The following is a 24,691-nucleotide window of genomic DNA, read 5'->3' on the forward strand; positions in this document are numbered from 1 at the left end:
ACAGAGGATCATCAGTGTATCTGGACTGCTCTGCTGCTGCTCTGTCCTTCTACAGTCTCTGCACAGTCTCTGTCTGACTCTGGCTTCAGACCCTCCTGGATCAAACTCACCTGGAAAGACTTTCAAACATCACTCAATAGATTTGAATACAGAATATATTTGATATATACTGTAGATGTACTGTAGAGTTGCAGTTTGTCACTTGTAAATACAGTCTGTGAGCAGCTGTGAGCTGAAAGATCTTTCTAGAAACACGAAATGTTTTCACTCTTCTGTTGCTTTTTCATATATTTCCACAACATTAATATTGATCCCACCTGTCTCACCTGTTTCATGCTTTTATACATAATAACAGGACACGTGTGATCTGAGCGCTGCTGTGGTTGCTGTGCTGCACGTCTTCATTTAGATAACAGAGACATCTAGTGGTTCAGAGGGAGAACTGCAGGAGGTGGAGCTGTGTTTTAGCATGGAAAACTTTTTATCTTTTAGGCGCAGATACAAATATGACAAGTATCAGTGTGAGATACAAAAGGTCACATCAGTCAGCAGAGGGAACAGTGATCACACAGCAATGTAAGAATAGAAACATAACAGTGAATCTGGACATGTATACAGATGGAAGCAAACAAACAGGATGTAACACTACATTAAAGCCACAAATGGGAAGAAAACAAAGCCAAAGGAAAATAAATTTGATCTCAGGAATCCAAATCAGATGCTTTAGAGCAGGGGTCGGCAACCCTGGGCACGCGTGTCACAGCTGCCACGTGAAGGGTTAACTCATGGCACGACCATAGCTGGACTGGCCATCGGGCATACTGATGGTGATGTTTCGTTTTTATGGGCCGATGATGTTTTTTTATGATTATTATTGTTTTTGTAACGGTATAAACGATGGAAGGTGGTGGATTGGCCGGATGCTGGTCGATGTGTAAAAAAAACTCAGTTGTTTGATGGTGGCTATCAGGGGCGATTCTAGGATCAGAGCTTTGGGGGTGCTGAGCACCCAGAGAGCTGCCCATGCAGGCAAGGTAAACTTTAGTTGTCACGATGAGATGTCTTACCTGTCTCTTTCAGTCCCTGCATCCTTAAATGTGTCCAGTTGTCCCAAGTTCCCTCTGTTCCTCCCTGTCCTCATGGTCTGTTGTCTTCATCCCCGTTATCAGTCATCATAATTTTACCCTCTCTGTGCAAGTCTGCAAATTTCTTTATTAAATCATAAGATTCTTAAATCCATCAAGTCTCTCTGTGCCTGGGTCCTCGTCACAAAACATGACATCACTGTTTTGTACATTTTAACACAATTTAATCCCCACATTTGTGAAAGAAAAGCAAAACACTTTTTTGAAAAGTCTGTAACAAAACCATCAAATCTGATAAAGGTTATTTAAATGCTGCTAAAGTCGCCTACTGCCAAAGAAGAATGGATTGGAACGTAAAACAAAAAATACATATCCAAACCTTAATTATTGCAGAAGAATAATGAATGTTGCTCATAGTGAGTAAAAAGTAAACTGAGTGCATTTTCTGGACAGAAATTCACTTTTAAAGTGTTTGTATAACATAATACAGATACATAAAAATACACTCCAAAAGTGGAAGAGTCCTTGAAAAGTACAAAATATTATTAAAAAAATTGAAAAATTGAGACACCTTGGCCTATGGTACAATGTATACAATGTATTAGAGATGGACCGACCCAATATTACGTATCGGTCCGATACTGACCTAAATTAATGGATCGGATATCGGAGAGAAATAAAAAATGTAATCTGATCCATTAAATATCAAAAAAGCACCTCAGCAAACTTGCGACATGGTCTAACTTGGCTCATAACCATAGCACGTCGGAGCAGTGTGCATCACGTGGTAGAGCGGCTGTGGCGTGCAAGACCTGTCAGCGGTCTGGTTGAGTATTTGTAGCCTCGCTACCAAATCGGCATTTCATCTCCAAGAAAGTTATACCAGAGAGAAGTAAAGCAAGTGTGTAAGTTCATCTCTGAATGTTTATATAGCATTCCAGCGTTAAGCTTAACAACCGATATATGGAGCGACTGCCTCTTCTCCCTCCCTCTCCTGCTGCTACTTCAATCGTGAAACTGATCACTGATCAGCTGATCGGCTTTTCTGTCGCGAGTCCGTCTCTCTTGTTTGTTTATCGCCCACTTTGTGCCAGAAAGAGGAAACCAGTGGCTGAACAACATCAGCACGTTTAACCTTGATAATCTGTTAGAATTTATTTAATATTACTTTCTACACCAGGATCCTTTTCTACGTAGCTGACGGCTGGTAACTGTCTAGCAAAGTTTAGCCAGGGGGGCCGATAGGGCATGAACAGGGAAAAGGGGGCACAAAGACATACTTTTCTTTCTTATTCTCATTTAAAATATCTAGCTTTTAAAGTTTTAATCTGATGTAAAATGTATAGAAGTCCATTACTGTATATAGTAACTAAGTCTAATATACCCTAGTAAGCTATAGTACTTTTTCCTTTGGGAAGGTACCATCTGTGCAGTCTGCAATTTTGTTGAAGAAAGTTGTTGAATATATTTAATATTTCTTGAAAAATAATTGATTTCTGTGCATTCATTCAGACACTTCAAAAGCTTCAGGAGCAACAGCACCACGTAAATACTCGGATACATCCGGATACTCGAGACAGAATTCACAATGTGTTTTTGGGACTTTCAGGTGTTTGGACCAATGTTTTCTTTTCTGATCAAACCAGAAAGCTTTAATGAGCAGCTGGGTTTGTGTCGCATTAACTGGCTGGACACAGAGGACATCGAAATGCAGCTGATTGAACTAAAAAGCTCGACTCTGTGGGGGTCAAAGTTTGTAGGACAACGAACGCAGCTGGAATCCACAGCTGTGCGTGTTCATGGAGCTGCATTTCCACCTGCTGGACATCACTACCTGACAGGTTTAACTGTCTTCAGAACATTGCAGAGGCCTTATTGACAGTATTCGGCTCTACATATCTGTGTGAGCAGATTTTCTCTCACATGAAGAGAGTCCTCAGGTCTGAATGCTGGACACTCGGAGACCTGTGTCTCTGAGTGGGAGACCAGAGATCACATTAACATGTGTGTCTCTGTATTAAGAAACATGACATATTGGCCCAGTTTATTTTTCTTATCATTGTTGTGAGGAGACCATAAATAGCATTTGTATTTTCTGTTGTACAGTTCATTTGCTGTTATGGATAAAAAGTCTTTTTTTGTTTCAAAATAGCTGATAAATATTCGCTGATAGCTGCAAACATCTGCGCACAAATATAATCCTATAAAGTGGTTCTATATAGTGTGTAATTTATTGCTAATGCAATCATATGGCACATTGACTTCTGAGGAAATGTTAGATGCACTCATCATCAGAAAGGTTGCCGACCTAAACCAGGGGGTTTAGAGCATCATAGAGTTTTTGTGGTTTGTTTTCTTTAAGTCATTTCACAGATTTTCTCTATAATTTCAATTCCTTGAATAAAACAACAAACTTAGGGGATGATTTTGTAATCCGACTTTATGTATGAAAGATTTGACTAAACATAAAACAATCTTCCAACTCAGTCGTCATTCTTATCTTGTGAAATCAAACCAAATGTTCTGTTGTCTCTAAATCAGGGATTGATGAAATCTTTGGTTGCATCCATTTATGAACATGTTCTCATTCATATTAAATCGTAGTCTAAGTCCTTCTTTAGAGGGATAAATGTCATTCATTGTCTTCAAATGTGTTTCTGTTGTTTTGGGGGGAAGTTTGAAGTCCATTGTTCAAAGTCTGTTAATGAAACTTTATGAAGTTTATGTAGGATGTTTTTCCTATTTTGTATTTGTTTGAATTATGATGTATTTCTGACTCTTTCTGCCATGATGCCAGGTCTCTCTTGAAAACAACATTTTTAATCTCAATTAAATTTTCACCTGGAGAAATAAAGATGATAATAATAATTTTGTCTTCAGGGAATCATTTCTCTGTAAAACAGCTTCTTCTGAAACTCTTGTTACATTTCTTGTTTATTGTTTGCTGGTTTTAGAAAAATGTCATCGTCTCTGTGTGAACTTAAACTCTACATGTGGTGTCAGCTATAAACGAGCTCTAGAGTCTAATAACGATGCTTTTATTATTGTCTGGTATCCAACCTAACCCTGGGCCTCTGGCTGAATGTGAAACACCAGCAGATGTTAAAAACTGTCTGGGTTACACGTGCATCACGTCGTGTGCTTCCTAACATGAGTGATCACTGCATAGTTGGTGCTGTGAGAAACACTAAAATCTCACGCTCCGAGCCCGCATCAGTTTGAACTGGGGTCGTATTAAACAGGCTGACAATGTCAGTTTGGGAACATTTACAGGAGAGTTGTGTCTACTTTGTGGACAGACACGCCCCTTTTTGCCAGGTCAGGGTGAAAGGTCGGGACAGGCCTGGTTTGGTTCAGTACCGGCCGATCTCCTACATGAGAGAAACCAGGCCTGGGCAGGAAGTCTGGCTCTGATGCTGATTGGCTACGTTTTCATTAGCTGTGTAATGGGATTACTGCCTCCATCATCAAGATCCAATGTAACTATTTTTTACTTTAACGACTGACAGTCCAAACGACCGTAGGAGGTTTTGGCAAACTATAAAGTGTCTCTGCCAGCTGTGACTCCTCAGAGCTTCCTCCTCACTTAAATATCGACTCCACTCCTGTGTCACACAAAACTGAAATGTTGCTTTAACAAACACTTTGTTGCTTCTTGTTCTTTGTTCAGCACAGTATCTGATGGTAAACCTCTTGCACACAACTCTGCTCGTAGTTCCTGGTTACTGATACCTTTTCCTTCACACCTGTCACAGTAGAATCAGAATCAGAATACTTTATTAATCCCGAGGGAAATTAGGGGTTACAGCAGGCAGCACGCTAATGGCGCATGCGCACTCACAAAGGAACCTTCTGACCAACTTTACACAAACATCACATTGGGCAGACATGTCAGAAGGTAGGCTGATAGGAAAAAACAACGAAAATACACTACATGAGGTAAGAGGAGGAGAAAAAAAACTCCACTCAGACTGAGCTCCTAGTGGAAGAAAAGTTTGATAACAGAAAAAACACCTCAGCACAAAAGCACATGACTATCAATATACCATAGAAACACAAGACAAGCAACAGGGGCGGGTAAAGGGTAAGAGAGAGCCGGTGTAGACAGCGCATCCGGTCCTGCAGCATCTGTGCTGGTCCAGTTGACTGCTATCTTCCCCGGTAGGGCACAAGCATCGAAGGCGTTGGAAAGGGAGGGGGGATGAGTGAGTACTTATCAGTGTAAGTGTGTGTGTGTGCGTGTCCATAGTTTAGCTGAGACAGTGTCCTTCGGCCTATCAGGCTAAGTAAACAGTCCTCCAGCCAATCCAGGTGTCCTTGCATGGGACGGGAAGAATAGCCGTAACACAGTCGTTATCAGGGAGTGATTGTTCGGCTCCAGCCTTGGGCCTGCAGCTGGCACCGTTATGGGGGTCCGCAATCTCAATGTTGATTTGTAAATTTCCATGCGAGCAGCCCAGGAGAATTTTCAGGCTGCTCTTTAACACTCCGATGCTGGTCTCTCGATCTCCTGTTGGAGAGCCGCGAGCCTCCCCATGATGGTATCAAACTTCTGTTCCATGGTGTTGTCATTCTTTTGATTCTGAGACCTCACAGCTGCAGTGATCCGTTCCATGATGTCGTCCAACTGTCACTCAAGGGTCTTATTTTGAGCAGGCCTCTCTCTGATGTATCCCCTCATACGCTCAATGTTGTTGCTTTGAGCCTTCACAGCAGCTGTAAGCATCTCCAAGGTGTTGACCATATTACGTTCGTTGTGAGAGGTCGCGCCTCGTCCCATCGCTTCAATTCCAGCGGGCAGCCTTGGGGGGGTTTGAACAGCCGGTTCCGCTCTCTTATTTCTCCGATAAACCAGGGCCAAGCCAACTCCGATCAGCACAAACCCTGTTATCATGGTTCCGAATAGATAGATATCTTCAGCGTCCTCGATCGACAGTCCCGCCAGACACATGACCCTCCAGTTCTGCCACCCGTCCATCGTGTATCCGGCAGGGAAAGTCCCTCCAGGGCACTCAGGCTCTCCCGAGCCCAGACTTCTCGTTGAGAAAAGGGTGTCAATAGCATTTAGAGACCAGTTGATCAAATCCATAATTCTCTTTTAGGTTTTAGAGAACAACCGTGTGAGTCTATTCCAGGGAAAGTAATCCACACAAGACAAGACAAGGACATAGAGGCTAAGCAGGGAAGATAAGGGTGAGGAGGAGAGGAGAAAAGTGCGACCGCCTTCGCTGAGAGCTGTTAAAATTCGTTCGATTTGGGTAAGAGAAGAAAGCAGGCTGAGTCCAGGCAGGTGTCAAAATAGTGATCTTTATTACACACTTTGCGCAGAAAACTTGCAACAGATTCTCCGCCGGGCGGAGGCTCTCCATCCTTATATTACCCATGATGACGTCACACAGTTAGACCTTACTGGAAATGATATCAGTTCCCCACACTCCAAAAGTTCTCCTTATATAGACATCAGATGCTACTTTAGAGAAAAACAAGTGTGTGATATGGTTGTGCATTTTGTGAGACTGTGAGTCCAACAGAGGCTGTCCTGAGACGACCTCCCTTTCCTTAATAAGTGTGTATGTGAACGTGCGTGTTTTACTCTGTATGTGCATGTTTGTGTAGCCCTGACTATGTGCAAGTGAATGTAGGAGGCCCAACTGGACCCACAGTATCGAGAGGTGTGCATACAATGATGTGAATCCCCTTTAAGACTGATTAAATTGATAATAATATGCATACCTCAATATCCTGCTCAGATTACCATAGATATAATTCAGAGATTATGCTGTCATCAGATTCAACAATGATAAATGATTAATCAATGATAGTTCTGATTATAAAATGTCATCATAAAAATACAAAATAAAATATCTCTTGTCCACAGAGCCAAAAGAGAGGTTTGTAAGGCTTTGAATAGCCCCAACACCAGAAACTCGTCCTCACAATCGTTCTCCTTCCTTCTTGCACTTGGCTGCAAATATCATAGCTGAGCCAGTGTCTTATATTTTTAATCTTTCTCTACAACAGAAGGCTTTACCACAGATGTGGAAGTGTGCCTCTGTACTCCCCCACTGAAAGCTGGTGATTCTTCAACAGTTAGTAATTACAGGCCAATTTCCAAACTCTGTGTCTTATCTAAGGTTCTTCAAAGGCTGGTAAATAATCAACTTCAAAGTTATCTGGATGAAAATATGATTTTATCTCCCTTCCAGTCTGGTTTTAGGAAACTGCACAGTACTGGAACTGCTTGGATAAAAGTTCTCAAAGACGTCTATGAAGCGCTGGATGCAAAGAACTACTGTGCAGCTCTTTTTATTGATCTATCAAAGCCTTTGACACTGTCGACCACAACAAAAACTCTTCTGGCACAACTTCACCTACTTCCAAGCTGCGTGGAGAGGATGAGGATTTAACAGCACAGGAACTCCAGCAACACTCAGTAGCAGCTGCTCCCAGTCCCTTGGTTTATGAGCTGAGCTGCTGACCACAGCATTTTATGTCATAGATTACTGGAAATAGGCCTTTCAGACCGAGCAGCTGGCTGCTTCTCTAATGTTCTTTTGGACATCAGCAGTGCGTTCAGCTCAATGGTCTCCCCTCCAGCTTTTTAAATGTCACTAAACGAGTGCACAGGGTTCTGTCCTGGGCTACTTATGTCAACGGTGTGGCACAAAATCTAGATGCATCTGTTCATTTTATACCATCAACATAGTTTTCAAACCATTACAGCAGCTGTTGATAGTATTCAGTCTCAGCTGGCTCAGACTGGCTTTAAATGTAGAAGAAACCAAAGTCATGTTGTTCACAAACAGAAAGAGGGTCCGGCTTTATTTCCTTCTCCTGTATCTGCTCAAAGTATTTCTATTGAAACTGTGGCCTCGTACACATACCTCGGTATTGTGGTTGATGACAGTCGTTCCTATAAGCCACACATTGAACATCTAATAAAGACACTGAGGCTGAAGTTGGGCTTCTCTTCCAGGAACAGATCATGTTTCACAGGAAAAAGCTTGTTGCTGCCACCTTTTTTTTTACCTGCCCTGGATTACAGTGACATGATTTATATAAATGACTCTGCTCGCTCTCTTCATCTGTTGGATTTTGTCCATCATGGGGCATTAAGATTTATAACTGTCTGTAAACCTTTAACACACCACTGTACTCTGTGTTCTCTGGTTAACTGGTCCTCATTGGTCTTACACAGGATGGTCCATTAGTATCATTTTATCTATAAATCTGTTTCTGGGTTACTGCCTCCTATTCATCAGAGTACATGTTAGGCAAACAGTTTAGTCACAGCCTGCAGTCTCAGGACATCATTACATCCACTGTTCCATCAGTTCATGCAGAGCTTGGGAAGAAGGCGTTCTCCTTTTCTGCTCCGTCTTCATGGAAAACATAACCGAAGGATTTAAGGCTCTCCGTTGATTTCACTTGCAGACTTCAAAAGACGTACACATGTTTTTGTGAAACCATCTCTGGGAACTTGTTCTCGTTTTTAATGTGACTGAGTACATTACACAAACTTTTCTTTTATTGTTGTAATTTTAATATGTTTGTCTGGAACAGGTCTCTCTTGTAAATGAGACATTGAGTCTCAATGAGCCGACCTGTATAAATAAAGCTTCAATTACAAAGTCCTTTGTTTAAAAGTTCCTTCAGCTGCCAGTGGGACGTGCTGTGGCACTATCGGTTGCTGAGCCTTTATATTGTTTGTTAGAAACTACAAATATAATGGCTCACTGTATTTCAGAATCAGAGAAACTTTATTAATCCAGGAGGGAAACTGAGTTGTCATAGCAGCAAATATACAAGAAACAACAAGCACTCATATAAAGTGAGTGTAGAAACAGTTATGATAAATAAATATTCAGATAAATAGAGAAATAGGAAAATATAGGTATAAATATACATACCAGTATAAAAGGATAGGTATGTGTGCAAATATATTGTGGTGTACAAAGTGACAAGCTGCATTGACGTAACGTTCCCTCAGACAGCGGGGTTGAAGGAACCTGTTGCTGAAACTGCTGTGCAGATTGTCCAGTGTATCATGGAGGGGTGAGAGTCATTGTCCACGATTGACAGCAGTGTGTCACAGATCACCTCCTCCAGGTGGTCCATTTACCATCTGAGCCTTCGTAGAAAGTAAAGCTGGCTCAGACCCTTTTTGTAGGCAGCGTCCATGTTGGCAGACCACTCCAACTTGTGATCCAGATGAACTCCCAGATACTTAAAGGATGTGACTATTTCAACATCATTCCCACCAGTGCAGACAGAGGAGGGATCTGTTTCTGCCAAAGTCCACCACCAGCACCTTTGATTTGGCCACATTCAGTTTCAGGTGATTCTCCTCACACCACCTCACAAATCGACCAATCAGTCCTCTGTATTCCTCTTCCCTTCCCATTCCCTCTTTAATCCAGGATCTCAACCAGTTTGTTATGTTCTCTCTTATAACTTAACTGGTAAAGTAACAACACCTGTTTGGTTGTTAGTAACTTACTTTATTAACCATGTAGTGGAAAGGCACAGGCATATCAATGCGCACATGCACCACACTTGGTGTTCTCTACTTTACCACAAAATATAAACTGATTTTACTAAATACATAACAGCTCCTCCCATCCAGCTTTGATGAACACATTAAGTATCAAACAATCGAGATATTTTCAGGTAAATGCCGTAACCCAATAATTGTACTTAAACTGAAATATGACACCTACTCAGTGATTTACAACACAGATTTAGGTTGTTTCCTCTTAAACATTTTAACTGCTTTCCTTACAAAATGAACTGGAAACCTATAAGTTCAGTCTCTGAGGTGCTCTGCGATTTCTCTCAGGGTAATGTCTGCCTGTTTGGTCAGAGTCCATAGTGCTCTGTGTGGAAAGTTCAGATGTTTGAACATTGGTGGTTTCACGTAAACCCTGAACCTCAGGTGGTGAAGCGAGGGCAAACTCTTCTGAATCTTGAGGTGTAGATGTGTCCTCTCAGGTTGCTCTGGAACCACGTGACATTCTGCATCTAGAATCTGATCAACATGTCTACGCCAGACTAATTTGGCTCCAACATTTATGGTGTATATCAGCGGTCCGGTCCGTGAATGAATCGTGCCAGACTGACATTTCCCATTTCTCTCTCTCTCTCTAGGTCTCTCTCTCGCCAGGGCTGAACTCATTATGGGTTCACGCCCTTGGCCCACGCCCTCGGAGGAAGAAAAACCTGTGCTGCCTCATCAGTGTGGACGATATTTAAGCCAGGAAGCAACAGCTGTTCTTCGCTGGATCGTTGTGAGGATCGCGTCAGTGAAAGTCGAGCATCTAAGTTCCCCTGGATTCTCCTCGGAGCCCTGCCCCCCTCACCTTTTGTACATAGCACTGCCCCGCATCTTTGTATATACACTCATTGGACATTGTTCTTTAATACATTTTCTTGTGTGCATCATCCCTGGAGTCCAGCGCGTGAGTCCCCTTTGTACATCGTGACACTTTGAGGGTAAACACAAGCTCCAGCAGCTGTGCTCTGAGGAAACAAGCTGTCATATTTTTCGCACTCTTAGACAAACTTAAAATCCTCTAATTTTCTCAAAAATCGACAGTGTGTTTTATTGGCCTAAAACTATGGTACTTTTGCAAATTGTGTGCACAATATTAGAACTAAATAATTTTATATTGACAAACAGCGGCCCGCATTAAACTGTGACTGTCACCAGGTAATGGGGGCGTGTTTCCTGAATAAGCAGCATGTGTTAAACAGCTGACAGGTGAACAGGATGCATGCAGGTAAACTCGAGGGCCCTTCGAGCTGATCGGTGGTGTCGTGAGGAGATTTCAGCTCATTATTCATGTTACAGAAACACAGAGGTACGAGACCAGGCAGAAGACTTTCTGATTATTTGTTTTTAGTTAAAATAATTCCATTGTTGTCTAGTGATGGTGTGGTAAAGCTCTATGAATGTGTCCAATTTTCTGGCCAGTTGTTTCGCCCAAAGGCAGATCACACAAAGCCTCGTTTAACTGCTTATTATGAAGAACTGACATCTGCTGGTCATTTAATATTCAGAGCACTGCTGTGAGAATACCTGTAGGATACATACCAGCGGATATGTGAGCACGTGCACAGCTGCAGGGCTAGAAGGGCCCAAATGAATTAAATAAATAGATTCTTAAATAATTAATTAAATGTGTCAATAAATGATTAATTAAATATATTTAAAATCAATAAATTTGAAATTAATTTATTGGAAATTACATGGCATTAAATCAATGATGTATGTATTTAATTTATTAAGTATTTTGAACTTAATTCATTAATGACATTTAATTATTTAACCCTTTACAGCCGATCGGAGCGGACACGCTCTGTTTTGCGTAACTATTTTTAAATCCCGGTAGCTCTGCAACCACGTAAGCTAGCACAATAATATTTTTTGCATATGAAACTGGAGGAGTTGTACTTACATCTTATGCCATCAGCTTGTCCTAGGTCACAGTTTCCTTCCACATAAAGCTTTGCAAAAACTGCATAAAAATCACTTGCAGCAACAAAAACATGATATTCCTGAAACACGCTTCGCCGATCCGATCAGCTGTTTGTAACACTTCCTACGTCCATCAGCGCGAACTATCACATGACCGCATGACCTGCCCGAAACCGGAAGTGACGTCATTTTGCGGAAATGTAGTTTTTTTTTTACCATCGTGGACTCTCGAGCTTATACTTGTGTTTTTAAAAGTTATGTTTGACTTCATGACTTTCTGTGTCGTTTCTGGGATGCTTAGGACTCATATTGCACTGCTGGAAATAGTTTATTGTGATGCATATGCTGTCATTTTGCAAATTTGCACTATAATATTTATTTTCATTTTTCCTGCAGTATATGAAAATTGGTGTATTTCAAAAATAAAACTATGAAGACACTTAAAATAAATTTCCTGTGGTGGGAAACTAGTCTGTGCAACTTTTTTGTATTTACAGTTTTGAGGGATAAGCCTCTTAAATTTCTCTAACTAGAAATATATGTTAAAAAAACAAAAACCATTTTCAATTTTTTTGTAGTTTATTGCACTTTTTTGCAATTTATGTAATTACTATGCACCGAATGCAGACATATTATTAAAGTTTGGGCTATAATGGTTGTATTGATGTATAGCAACTTGAAATGCTCCCAAAAATGGCTCCACAGCATGTAAAAATATAATATAAGCTCTGGCGGACTTGGTTCTATGGTAGGTCTTAAAGGGTTAATGATGACTAATTGATTGATTATTGATGATTAATTAACCCTCCACATGATTTAACCTCTATAGAGATGATATTTTATCTAGATCACACTCTCACAGTGAGACACGGTGGATACACAGACGGACCAGCAACTACAATGAAGAAGACGCGACTTAAATACACAGAGAAACACAGGGAGATTACACACAGGCGGTGGACACAGCTGGCAGTAATTAACGAGACGAGACAAGGGAGGTAAAACTGAACACGCTCACATGAGATGCAGACCTTCACAATAAAACAGGAAACAAGAAAACACTACACAAAGCTGCAGACTCGACACTGAGACAGAAAATGACACATGGAACTAGAACTATACTATACAGACACAACCGAAGGACAATTCCTAAAACATGAATAAACAGACACATAGATTTCCAATAATAATAATAATAATGATAATCAACAAAGCACAAGAGTAACAAAACGATCATTCAAAAATAAAACAAAACATAAACTTCGAATGCTGGGTCGAACCAACCCAGAACTGTGACAGAAACACTCAGGTCAGCGTTCTTGAAATGTTCAGTAGATGAGGTTTAGAGGTTTACAATCTAAGGTTTAGATTGACTAATGGCCATTTTTAACTCCTGTTTCATTTTTGGCTGCAATTTCCTGTTTGCATTTAGCTATTTCTCTCTTCTCTAAGAGTATTTGTCATGTCTGCAGGCTGTCAGGCTGCCTGGTCACAGAGGAAGGTTGCAAGTCTCTGGTCTCAGCTTTTAGCTCCAGTTCTTCCCATCTGAAAGAGCTGGACCTGAGCGACAATAACCCAGGAGAGGCAGGAGTGAAGATGCTTGAGCAGCTAAGTCTGGACACTCTAAGGTATGTAGATGGCCGTTACAGCCACAAACAGTGTGTGATAGATGAGGAAACTGGCTCTGTCTGATTACTTAATGCTGGAAACCAGTGTTATTTGAACAATCACACATATAGGAACATTTTTCCCATTCTGGTCTAACATAAACAGTAGATGTCTGTATGGGGTCTCAAAGGATAAAATCAGACTAGTGGGTGTTTTTGACTGTAAAGTGGATGTAGCATTAACAACCACTGGTCCTGGTACCCTGCAGCCTGCACTGCAGGATATGTGTTGCAGCACTGAGAGCTCCAGAAAGACCCTTCATGGTGGCCCTGCAGCCAACCAGCACTTCAGTCAAATGCTGTCAAAAGTGGTCCCAGAGACACTGTTAGCTGTAACCATCAATGACCAAGAATTGTGTCATTTAATTCAAGGTTTCCCTGTATTATTGTTTGATATCATTTCTGAATAAATAAATCAAGATGACGAGCCTTTAAATGCACTTATGTTAGTATAAATATACAAAAATAAAAGATAATTTTCCTGTTACGAGAACAAGAAAAAAATATATTCATCACATGCATCAAATCACAACCTCCTCCTGCAAGAGTGCAGCATTGTGATTGGTTGATGCTGTTTCCATCATTTATGTTTGTTTACCTTCAACAATTTTGCTCTACAGAGCATTTATTAATTAGAAGGATTATTAATAAACATCTTTCTCTCCTGCTTTTGGTGGAGTGAAACAATAACTCCTATCTCCAGAGGTACACAGGTCAACTGGCACCTGGTCCTAACTTCACCCATGTCTGCACCCTCAGACATCCCACTGTGGAGGCATCCTCGCCTGGACCAGTGGCTGCCCTTGTGAGACAGACTTTATGGTCACAAACACCCTAATCTGAGAATGAAGGCTCCTTTACATAGAAAGCAGTATGTGGTGTGTTGACCGCTGCATTAGCTCCAAATATGTGATGCACTGGCTGCTGCACTCTACCTGTACTGAATCAGTTTTTGTACCCAGTCCCAGTCTTTACATTTAACATGCATCCACTCCCTGACAGCATGAATGTCACAGTGTGTTGAACCTTGACTGTGGCACATGTCAATGCTCCCTGGACATCGTGCTTAATAAAGGAGATTAAATGTGATGTGATTATGAGTTTTGCTCTTTTGAAGTTTAAACATTTATGTGTCAAAATGTTGGACTGTTCCTTTATCAGTGTGTAACAGTGTGTGTGTGAGAGTCATGTAATGTCCATGTGTGCATGCTGACTGTGCTGCTCTGACCCCCCTCCTCCTTTCAGGGTGGAGCCTGCTGGAGTCCGATGGTTGAGACCAGGAGGTCTGAGGAAGTGTAAGTGTGTTTTTAATGGGATTCATGAAAACAAAGCAGCACACATTCAACCATCTTCATCATTCTGATATCAGGAGTCATCATCAAACGGTCAATCAATGAACAGATGATGGATCAATAACTGCAGCTGGATTGTGTTTGTTCTCTCCATCAGATTCCTGTCAACTCACAATCGACACAAACACAGTGAACACAAAGCTCCAACTGTCTGACAACAACAGGAGGTTCAGTCATATCCTGATCATCCAGACAGATTTGATGTTTGTGAACAGCTGCTGTGTAGAGATGGTCTGACTGGTCACTGTTACTGGGAGGTCGAGTGGACGAGGAGGGCTTGGATATCAGTGAGTTACAGAGGAATCAAAAGGAAAGGAAGGAGTGATCAGTGTGTGTTTGGTGGAAATGATCAGTCCTGGAGTCTTTGCTGCTCTGATCATTATTCCTCTGTGTGGCACAATAACAGAGAAACACCCATCTCCTCCTCCTCCTCCTCTTCCTCTGTCTCTAACAGAGCAGCAGTATATGTGGACTGTCCTGCTGGCACTCTGTCCTTCTACAGAGTCTCCTCTGACTCTCTGATCCACCTCCACACCTTCAACACCACATTCACTGAACCTCTTTATCCTGGATTTACAGTCTCATGTGGTGCCTCAGTGTGTCTGTGTGTAGTTTAGTTTAAAGAGTGTCATGTTAGTGTCCTTTAACACTCTGATTGTTGAACAGATAGTTCAGTCTGTACACGTCTGTCTCTTTCACTCAGAAACACATTTTTAGATTCATGGATTCAATCACTTGATGTTTTAAACTGTTTTTCTGTCAAAGCTTCACAGACATCAGTATGCAGTGTTTCTCTGAAGCCCAGTTCAGCTGAGATGATAAAGTTCATTTCAATGTTGGAATACTGAACTTAATTGAAACATATTTGAACACAGATATTATTAAACTGACAGAAACACTGACATCAGTAAAGAGGAACAGACTAATGAGTGCTTACTGCTCTCCGATGGTCACAGATGTAAATGCAAGCATGGAGCTATATTTAAAAAAAGCAGATGTCTTCACATATAATTATCATCATGTAGCTCTGTAACTGTTAGCTAGGCAATTTCACATTTGTGTCTTTTTGTGGAATCAGTGTGTTTGAACAACACAAATTCTGCCTTTTCTAATTTTGAAAGACTGAACATGATATAAACAAAATAAATCTGATCTGTTCCTCTACAAATCTGGACAAATCTCAGATTCTGAAGTTCTCAGCGCTTACATTTTGTTCTCTCTACACTTCTGCTGACAACTGACATGTGATGTGTTTGTACACAAACCATCTGTCCTCTCTGTCCAAAATGTGAACATTGGCATCATAGAAAGAGTGTCCTTTATCCTTAAGATGCAGATGGACTGCTGAGTCTTGTCCTGTGGAGGTGGCTCTTCTATGTTGTGCCATGCGCTTGTGAAGTGGCTGTTTGGTCTCTCCAATGTAGAGGTCTGGGCATTCCTCGCTGCACTGTACAGCATACACCACATTGTTAAGTCTGTGTTTTGGCGTTTTGTCTTTCGGGTGAACCAGTTTTTGTCTGAGCGTGTTGCTGGGTCTGAAATACACCGGGATGTCATGCTTGGAGAAAACTCTCCTGAGTTTTTCTGATACACCGGCTACATAGGGGATGACAATGTTGCTGCGTCTGTCCTTCTTATCCTCCCTCGCTGGTGTCTGATCTTCTTTTCTGTGCCTCTTTGCTGACAGAGGCTCCTTTGACTACGATGACCTGAATGACTGAGAACCTTCACAGACACTTGTGGTCAAATAATGTGTTGTGCAGCACGCAGGACAGACAGCGCACAATGTGCTTTGAAGTAGCAGCCAAGAAAGGTGTAATTTAAGTCTACGAACAATGAACACCCGTGTGCACACCTGTGTGGATCAGCGCGCTTGTATTCAAATGGTTTCCACATGTAATGGTCTGCAAGAGGATGTAGCGAGCCATAGCCCCGTCCCCCAGGGCATGAAACAGGCATGGAGGAGATCCAGGCCCCAGAGTGCGAGAGCCCAAGTAGGACCACCGAAGGGGCATCTGTGCCACCCTCATGGGAAGGGCTGAGGATCCCCAGACGAGGCGTCACCCAGTAGCCACCGAGCAGAAGCTAGAGGGGGCTGCACCGGCGTGCCCAACGACTCCGCCGGCAGCCAGCTGTGCCAGAGTGAACCGAGCCGCAGGCCCAGAGGCCGGAGGCCCGAGGTCCCCCCGCACCCCGGAGGAGGCCTGACCGAGCAACAGGCGCCAGGCCCCGCCAGGTAGCCACCGGGAGTGAGCCGGTACATACCTGAGCGCCCAGCCCCGGACACCAAGAACCACCAATGCACCGACCCCTGAGGGCATCAGTCACCAGCAGGGAGTGTGGTGAGGGGAGATAGGCCTTGGAGGGCCTGGGAGTTCCCAGAGAGGTGGAGTCTAAGACCCGACCTGACATATAGACACAGATAAACAGGCGCACACAGACACAAACATGAGTTCCCACCCTCATGCACACATATACAAACACTCAGCACTCACCGAACGTAAGGACTGACATAAATGGACATGTACACACAATCACACTCCCCAAACATACTCTATACCCCGGGTCCAGGTACCCTCGCCCCCAGAGGGGGAAACAGAACCCAGACCCAAGAGATGTTACCCTTCCCCCCGGGGTGGAGGCAAGCAGACCGTCCCAGGCTCCGCAGCAGCAGGGAGGCCAATCAGACAGCCAACATCTCCTCCCAGCCCCCCCGCCCCAATGGCTAGCAGAGAACGGGGGTGTGTGAAGACCCCATACCTCCCTCCTCCTGCTCATGTGTAGTGTTGCTGCGTGTTTGTCTAAAGTGCATTTAAAACAAAGGAGAGCATGGTGCTGCTGCCAGAGAGCAGCAGGTGTTAGCATGGCCCCTCCCAGGCAGTGTTGGTCAAATTACTTGAAAAAAGTAATCAGTAACTAATTACTGATTACTCACCCAAAAAAGTAATCCCATTACTTTACTGATTACTTATTTTCAAAAGTAATTAATTACTTAGTTACTTGGTTACTTTTTAAAAACACGATTTACAACCTGAAGAGGTGATAAAGCGATAGATCTTTCAGCCCAATTCTACTTTTTCTACATAATCCATCATACAAAATGTAATCAAATGGAAAAGTCTCTCTTTTTTTAATTTGTTTTATCAGTTTTAATCTTTTAACTTTATGCATCAAGCAAAATATTTAATTATATGCAACATTCTCTGACTTGAATAAATTAGTTTAACATTTAAACCTATTTTCTGCACATTCCAGCACATAAAATAAAATACTTTTTGTGTTTACACTCACTCTTTCAAACAGATGCAAGTAAAACACAGCAGAAAATAAATAAAGTCAAAGACTCAGCGGTCCTTTTGCTCTATTTTCACCTGTAAAGCAGGAGCAGGGTAGGCGGAGGTTTACCCTGGTGCAGGTGTGCTGCGGTCAGTTGAAGAATCCGCGTTTGGAGTCTTCTCCCACCCCCATTCTCTGCGGCCTGCTGGAGCGGGAGGGCTAGTAGGAGGAGTTGGCCGTCCGACTGCGGTCTGGGGTGTGGGGCCTCCCTGCTGCTGCGGAGTCGGGGTGGTCTGCCTCTCCCCACCGCAGGGAAAAGGGTAACACCACCTGGGTCTGGGTGCAATTCCCCCCTCCAGGGGCAAGGGTACCTAGACCCGGTTTGTAGAGTACGCTTGGGGAGTGTGATTGTGTGTACAGCGTCTCTTTATGTCTGTCTCCACGTTGGTTGAGTGTGGAGTGAGTGCATATGAGAGCATGAGGGTGGGAATGGATGTTTGTGTCTGTGTGTGCCTGTATGTCTGTGTCTATATGTCAGGTTGGGTATCAGACGCCACCTCTCTGGGGACACCTCAGGCCCTCCAAGGTTTGGAGGCCTATCTCCACCCACCACCACTTCCCCTGCCGGTGGCGGACTCCCTCAGGTGTCGGTGTGTTGGTGGTTCTTTGTGTCTGGGGGTGGGCGTCCGGGTACACACCGGCTCACTCCTTGGCGGCCGCTTGTCGGGGCCTGGGGCCTGGGGCTCGCTCGGGCCCCTTTGGAGGTGGGGTGCCCCCGGCCTCTCGGCCTAGGGCTCGGTCACTCAGGCGCAGCTGGGGGCCGGCGGAGCTCACGGGCGCGTCACTGCAACTCCCCCTGACTTCTGCTCCGCGGCTGCTGGGCGAGCCCTCATCTGGGACTCTCCTCAGCTCTTACTGGGACAGTGGCGCGGCTGCCCCTCTGTTGGTCTTCCATGGTCTCTTGTGTTCTGGGGGCCTCTGGATGTCTGGAGTTTTGATCTCCTCCATACCCGCTTCACACCCTGGAGGACGGGGCTGTGGCCCCCCCACACTCCCTAGCAGATCATTACATGGAGAAACCTTTGGAATGCAAGCATGCTGATCCACACAGGTATGCACACATGGGTATTCACAGACGCGGACTAAAGCTTTCTTGGCTGCTGCCTCAAAGCACACTGTGCGCTGTCTATCTTGCGTGCTGCACAATATCGTTTATTACTTAGTAAATACTGATATCTATGACTAGCTAGTTTATTGTGATGGTGCTTTGTTTTCTCTATTATTATGTTGCTCTTTGTTGTTTGCTGTCTCCTCTGTTTGTTTGTTTGTTTTTTCTCCATACAGGTGACCCAGGAGTTTGTTTTTTTTTTTTTCTCTCTCTTCCCCCCCCTTCTCACCGTCTCTTCTCCCCTTTGGTTTTCTTTCTTTCTCTCCCCCTCTCTCTCATTCATTCCCCCTGTCCTATTTATTTAAAAAAAAAAAAAAAAAAATGACAAAGGATGAACTGAAGCTCTGCCATCACGTAATGTCGCATACTGCTGTTTCTGATGTCATTTAGAATAAAAAAAAAAAAAAAAAAAAAAAGAATCCGCGTGAGTTTCTCTGTGAATTTCCCATTACGTCGTTGCGCACTCAGTGCTTGCTCGGAAGTTTAGGGGGTTTTTTTTCGCTGTAAAAAGAAGTTTTCTTCCCACGCACAACGGACACTAATGTTTTTGTCACTTTTTATGGAATCAAACTCAAAGTAAGGTCAGTACTTCCACGCTTTAAACGCTGCACGCTCATACTCTCTCCCGCACTCGATATATGATCCACTGTAGATCTGCACACAGCTGTTGTCACTAACGGCGCACTCGCTTACGTCACTGTCGTGAGACATTCTCGCAAAAAAAAAAAAAAAAAAAAATCACGGTTTTAGTAACACAGCGTTCCTACGGGAAAGTAACGGTAATCTAATTACAGATTTTGCAATAGTAATCCCTTACTTTCCTCGTTACTTGAAAAAAGTAATCAGATTACAGTAACGCGTTACAAGTAACAAGTCCAGGTCCCAGCTAAACACTGAGCAGGAGCTGAGAGCTGCAGGATCCTGCTTCAAAGCTGCTTTGAAAAGCTGTGCACTGCAAAACGTGCTCGTCGGAGCCATTAATGCTGACTTTGTTATTTTGATCAAAGAAAGAAATCAGCACAAACTGTTTGATTCGTTTTTGTTTTGTAGGTTAAAGTGTTTCATATATTGTGCTCCTGAGTTAATGTTGCTGATCAGTTTGAATTCATTTTGATTGTTTATGGAGTTTATTTCATTTTATTTTTCAGTATCAAACGGTTCAAATGTTTATAGTTTTAGTAAGGATGTAATTTATTTTTTATTGAAGGTAAATTGTTGCACTTTACTTTGTTTCCATCTAAAAGTGTTACATTGTTTCTCTTCCAAACTAAAAAGTGTTTCTGCTGCAGCTTCCTTTCACTCTTTATCATTTTCCAGTCAGTGAAAGTCTTGTGTCCTCCTAAAATCCACCGTGCTCACAGTGAACACTCGTATGCTGTTGTGCTGTCACAGACTGTTATCAGCCGTGTAGCCGCTCATACCTCATTTATTCTTCTTGTTCTACCGTCAGACCCAGGTGTACAGTTTTGGTTGAAGTTCTTATGTTTGATTTCATAACAGCTCTTCAGACTTCCTCTCTTTATAACTTTATAAGTATTTTTGACAAAGCCATCTTCTTTTACTCATCCACTCAGCAAGCGCAAGCGCCCAAGACAGTAACCTATCAACTCACATACCCACATAGCTTGTTCTTCTTTGTCGTTTTATTGGCAGTTGGTGATGCATTACCGCCAACAGCTTGCTGGGAGAGTGGACCAGCATGATGCTAACCTGCATAGCTGCGTGTCGCGCCAGTTCAAAAGTCAGCCACGGCAGCCGGCAGGAAGAAACTATCCAACTACGCGGTAAATGAGAAACTGCTTTGTGATCCGGACAAAATCCTCTTGGGGTCTGGATTTGGACCGGAGTCCAGGGGCCCGTTCTTCGTACGTCGCTTACTACATCCAAGATCAAATGACACATCCAAGACCAAACCATCGCGCTAACCGTGAGCTCGCTAATCCGGTTCCCCGGACACACCTGTTGTTGACGATTAGTACAGCTGGACGCAGTAATGTGACATCACTGGGTGTCGTAAAAGGGGCTACACATCGATAGTAGAAACATTGATCGGCAACCCGCTGATTGGTCGGCGAAAATGTCGAAGGGGCGCGCTCGGTATTTTCTTGAGTGAGGGATTTCAGGAGTTTCAGAGTTTAATTAAAACGCAAGGGAACACTGCAAAGGCTGCAAAAGCAAGGAGAGAGGGCTGGCAGAAAGTTGCTGACAAATTAAACTCGTAAGTAATTTAATAATAACAATAATAATGGAGTGGATTTATATAGCGCTTTTCAAGGCACCCAAAGCGCATGACAATACCACTATTCAGTCACTTTATTATTTATCCATAGATTTATTATATTACACTATATTATCCAATATTATAATATGTTATATTATATCCCCTTACACATTAGAGCCACAACAGGACCCACTAGAACATGGGAACAAGTAAAAGTGAAATATAAGAATATTCCACAGAATGGTAATATTTATCACTTATATTGCTTTTCGTCTCTTGGAAAGAGACCCTGAAATAATCTGTTTGTTTGTTCATAACAGCAACCAAGAAAAGGGCAGAGCAAAAAAAAAAAGACAGGTGGTGGTCCTGCACCCCCTCGTCAACAAGTTGGTTAAGTAAATAATATCCTCACGGGAATATCGATATCTCTCAATGAGCACACTGTCGCGCTGAGCTAAAGGATCCTGTCTGTCCCGCAATATACGCTGGATTCTGTAAACTCTCCTTATCAATCTTGCACCTTCCCGCAATAGGTGGCTCGCATATACGGACAGGACATGGCTGCGACAGGCTTCCCAAATCCACCTTCGCTTTTATAGCCGTGGTCTCTCATCTTGATTACACGAAGTAATTTACAATTACTACTCTGAAATATGAATTACATCTGTAATAATCACATACATGTAACTTACTTAGCGAGGTACGAAGAACAGGCCCCAGGAGTTGGGGACCCCTGTTATAGTACCATATCACCCTATTAGAGCACTTTGCTCTCACACTGCAGGCCTACTTGTTGTTCCTAGAGTATTTAACCCTTGGATGCACAACCTACCAATACCTACACTCTTCCACGAGTGGGGTCAAAAATGACCCCAAATAGAAACAATGCATTTTGCTATAAACTCTGTTGTTATTCTTCAAAATCTTTAAAACGAAGAGTTGTAATATTTTCATATTTGAGGTATTTCTCATAAAACATGATTGTGACATGAGGCCCTTTGCATTTTTATTTATTTTTTCATTAATTTTCAGTTCTGAGTCAATGCCTCCAATGGGCTCTTCATCCCATCCGTCCTGGATCATATGTAGGGCCACAGGGATCCTAGCTGGCCTCATAGCAGCCGTGTTACTTTAGATAACAAAAGCGGAGCACAGCAAACACCGGAGCCCAAGAAAACAGCCCAAACACAGGGCAGTTCAGGGGGCCGACAATGCGGACGGCAACGGCGGCGGCGAAGGAGACGACGGAGCAGTTCAGGGGGCCGGCCGCGCAGAAGGCAGCGGCGGTTCTTAAGTGTCAGGCGTACTGGCCGAGGCTCGGTGGGCACAGGACCAGGCGAGGCAGGACCAGACGGGGATGAAGGCTCGGAGGAGGCTGGACCAGACAAGGCTGACGAAGCCGAAGCAGAAGCTGGACCAGGCGACGCTGAAGCTGATGACGCTGGTGGAGCAACGGGCCCCTCGGACCCTCCAGCGGAGACGAGGAGGCTGAACGGGCCCCTCGGACCCTCCAGCGGAGACGAGGAGGCTGAACGGGCCCCTCGGACCCTCCAGCGGAGACGAGGAGGCTGAACGGGCCCCTCGGACCCTCCAGCGGAGACGAGGAGGTGCTGGCTGGGCTCACTGGAACCCCCAGCGGATGAGGTAGATGGCGGCGCGGGAGCCGCGGAGTGCTGGATGAGCTCATCCGAGCTTCCAGCAGGAGCTGATGTAGAGCCAGAGAGAATTGGGACCCCGGGCTCAAAGTTAAGCTGGCTAGAAAACTGCACTGCTACGGGGAACTGGGCCAAAGGTTCAGGTGCGAGCTGAGCTGCTGGACACACGGGGACCTGAGCTGCTGGACACACGGGGACCTGAGCTGCTAATGGTGGAGAAGTAAATGACCGCTCAGGGGACTGAACTGATGTCTGTAGTAACGGTGGTGGTGAGAGTGGAGTAGGTGGTGGAGTTAATGACTTCACAGGGGAATGAACTAGAGGTAGTGATGGTTGTGGTGCTGGTGGTTGAGTGGATGACTGTGCTAAGGGAGGCTGCACTGGGGACACTGGAGACTGCACTGGGGAAAGCTGAGCTGCAGGGGACTGAACTGGAGACTGCAGTGACGGTTGTGGTGGAGGTGTAACGGGTGGAGGAGCAGCTGAATTGGCTGCGGGTTGGATGGATAATGGCTCAGCTACAGAGTGTCTTAATGGCAGGGCTATAGGTTGAATGACTGACTGAGTAGCAGCCTGAATGGCTGAGTGTAGTGATGGTTGTGGCGGAAGAGAAACAGGTGGTAGTGTGGAAGATGGAGCTAAGGGTGACTGAGCGGCAGACCGAACTGATGACTGAAGCGATGGTAGAGGTGAAAATGGAGCTTGTGGTGGAGTTAATGGCTGTGCTAGCGGGGACACAGGAGACGCAGCTTGTAGCTGGGCAGCTAAGAGAGCTTCAGGAGGCTGGGCAGCTGATAAACTGTTCACATTACCATCCGTAGCACAAAACACAACCCCTGAATGATTAGTCCCACGGTTCGACACAGAAAAAGAGTGCTTACTCACCACAGCCGGCGATGTACAAGTCCGAACGTCCGGCTGTGGGGTGGCGCGCTGGCGGCGTGATCGTCGTTTCTTCCTCGCAGACGGCTCCGGCTGGTGTGGCTGACGTGGCTGCTCCAGGGTGGCTGTTGTCTGTTGCTGCTGGGCCAAGTCTGATTTTTTCCGAGCTCGCGCCGCCTCAAATTGGCCAATAAGTCCACACATCCTCTGACCTGGCGGAGATGGGAATTTCCTCCGAGGATTGCTTCGATAGCATTTATTCCCACAATCTTTGCCCGTGTATTTGAAGTGTGGGTTATCCACTCGACTAGGCGTTGGACACGTATCAGATCGCTCTCCCCGGGTAAGTCTGCTGGGTCCATGTTGTGGTCACGTCGTACTGTCATGAAACGCTGTGTGGCAGGCAGGGATTGGACCCAAACGCAAACTCACGGGGACAGAACTTGAACTCAAAAGCACAGCTTTATTGCTGGAAAACAGAACACAAGCAATACAAAACTAAACTGGGAAATGCTAATTATAACACATACCAGAAGACACGGGGAGAATCACACACAGCATGAGGGACAACACGACACTGACTCAGAGAAACACAGGGTTTAAATACACTGGGGAGTAACGAGGGGAATGAGACACAGAAGGAGGGCACAGCTGGGAGAAATCAGGACTGACGAGACAAGCAAAGCAGGACACATTCACATAAGACACGGACCTTCAAAGTAAAACAGGAAGGATCACACCGAGACGCAAACTTGACACAGTGGAGACAGCAACTAAGAAACACAGAGACATAAACCATAAGGCAGAGGACTCTAAGAACCGAGAGACACAGAGGGGAACTCAAACATGCAAACACAGACTACACAGAACAGAGGGGACACAGAGCAACATGAAGGGCAAGGGATCGA

General features: G+C 44.0%; 1 pseudogene; it reads left to right on the plus strand.

Moving 5' to 3' along the window:
• Nucleotides 1-12,462: 12,462 nt before the first annotated feature.
• On the plus strand, nt 12,463-23,368 carry LOC113017664 (uncharacterized; annotated as a pseudogene).
• The last annotated feature ends 1,323 nt before the right edge of the window (nt 23,369-24,691 follow it).

Source organism: Astatotilapia calliptera, unplaced genomic scaffold (genome assembly GCF_900246225.1).
Source record: "Astatotilapia calliptera unplaced genomic scaffold, fAstCal1.2 U_scaffold_18, whole genome shotgun sequence".
NCBI lineage: Eukaryota > Metazoa > Chordata > Actinopteri > Cichliformes > Cichlidae > Astatotilapia > Astatotilapia calliptera.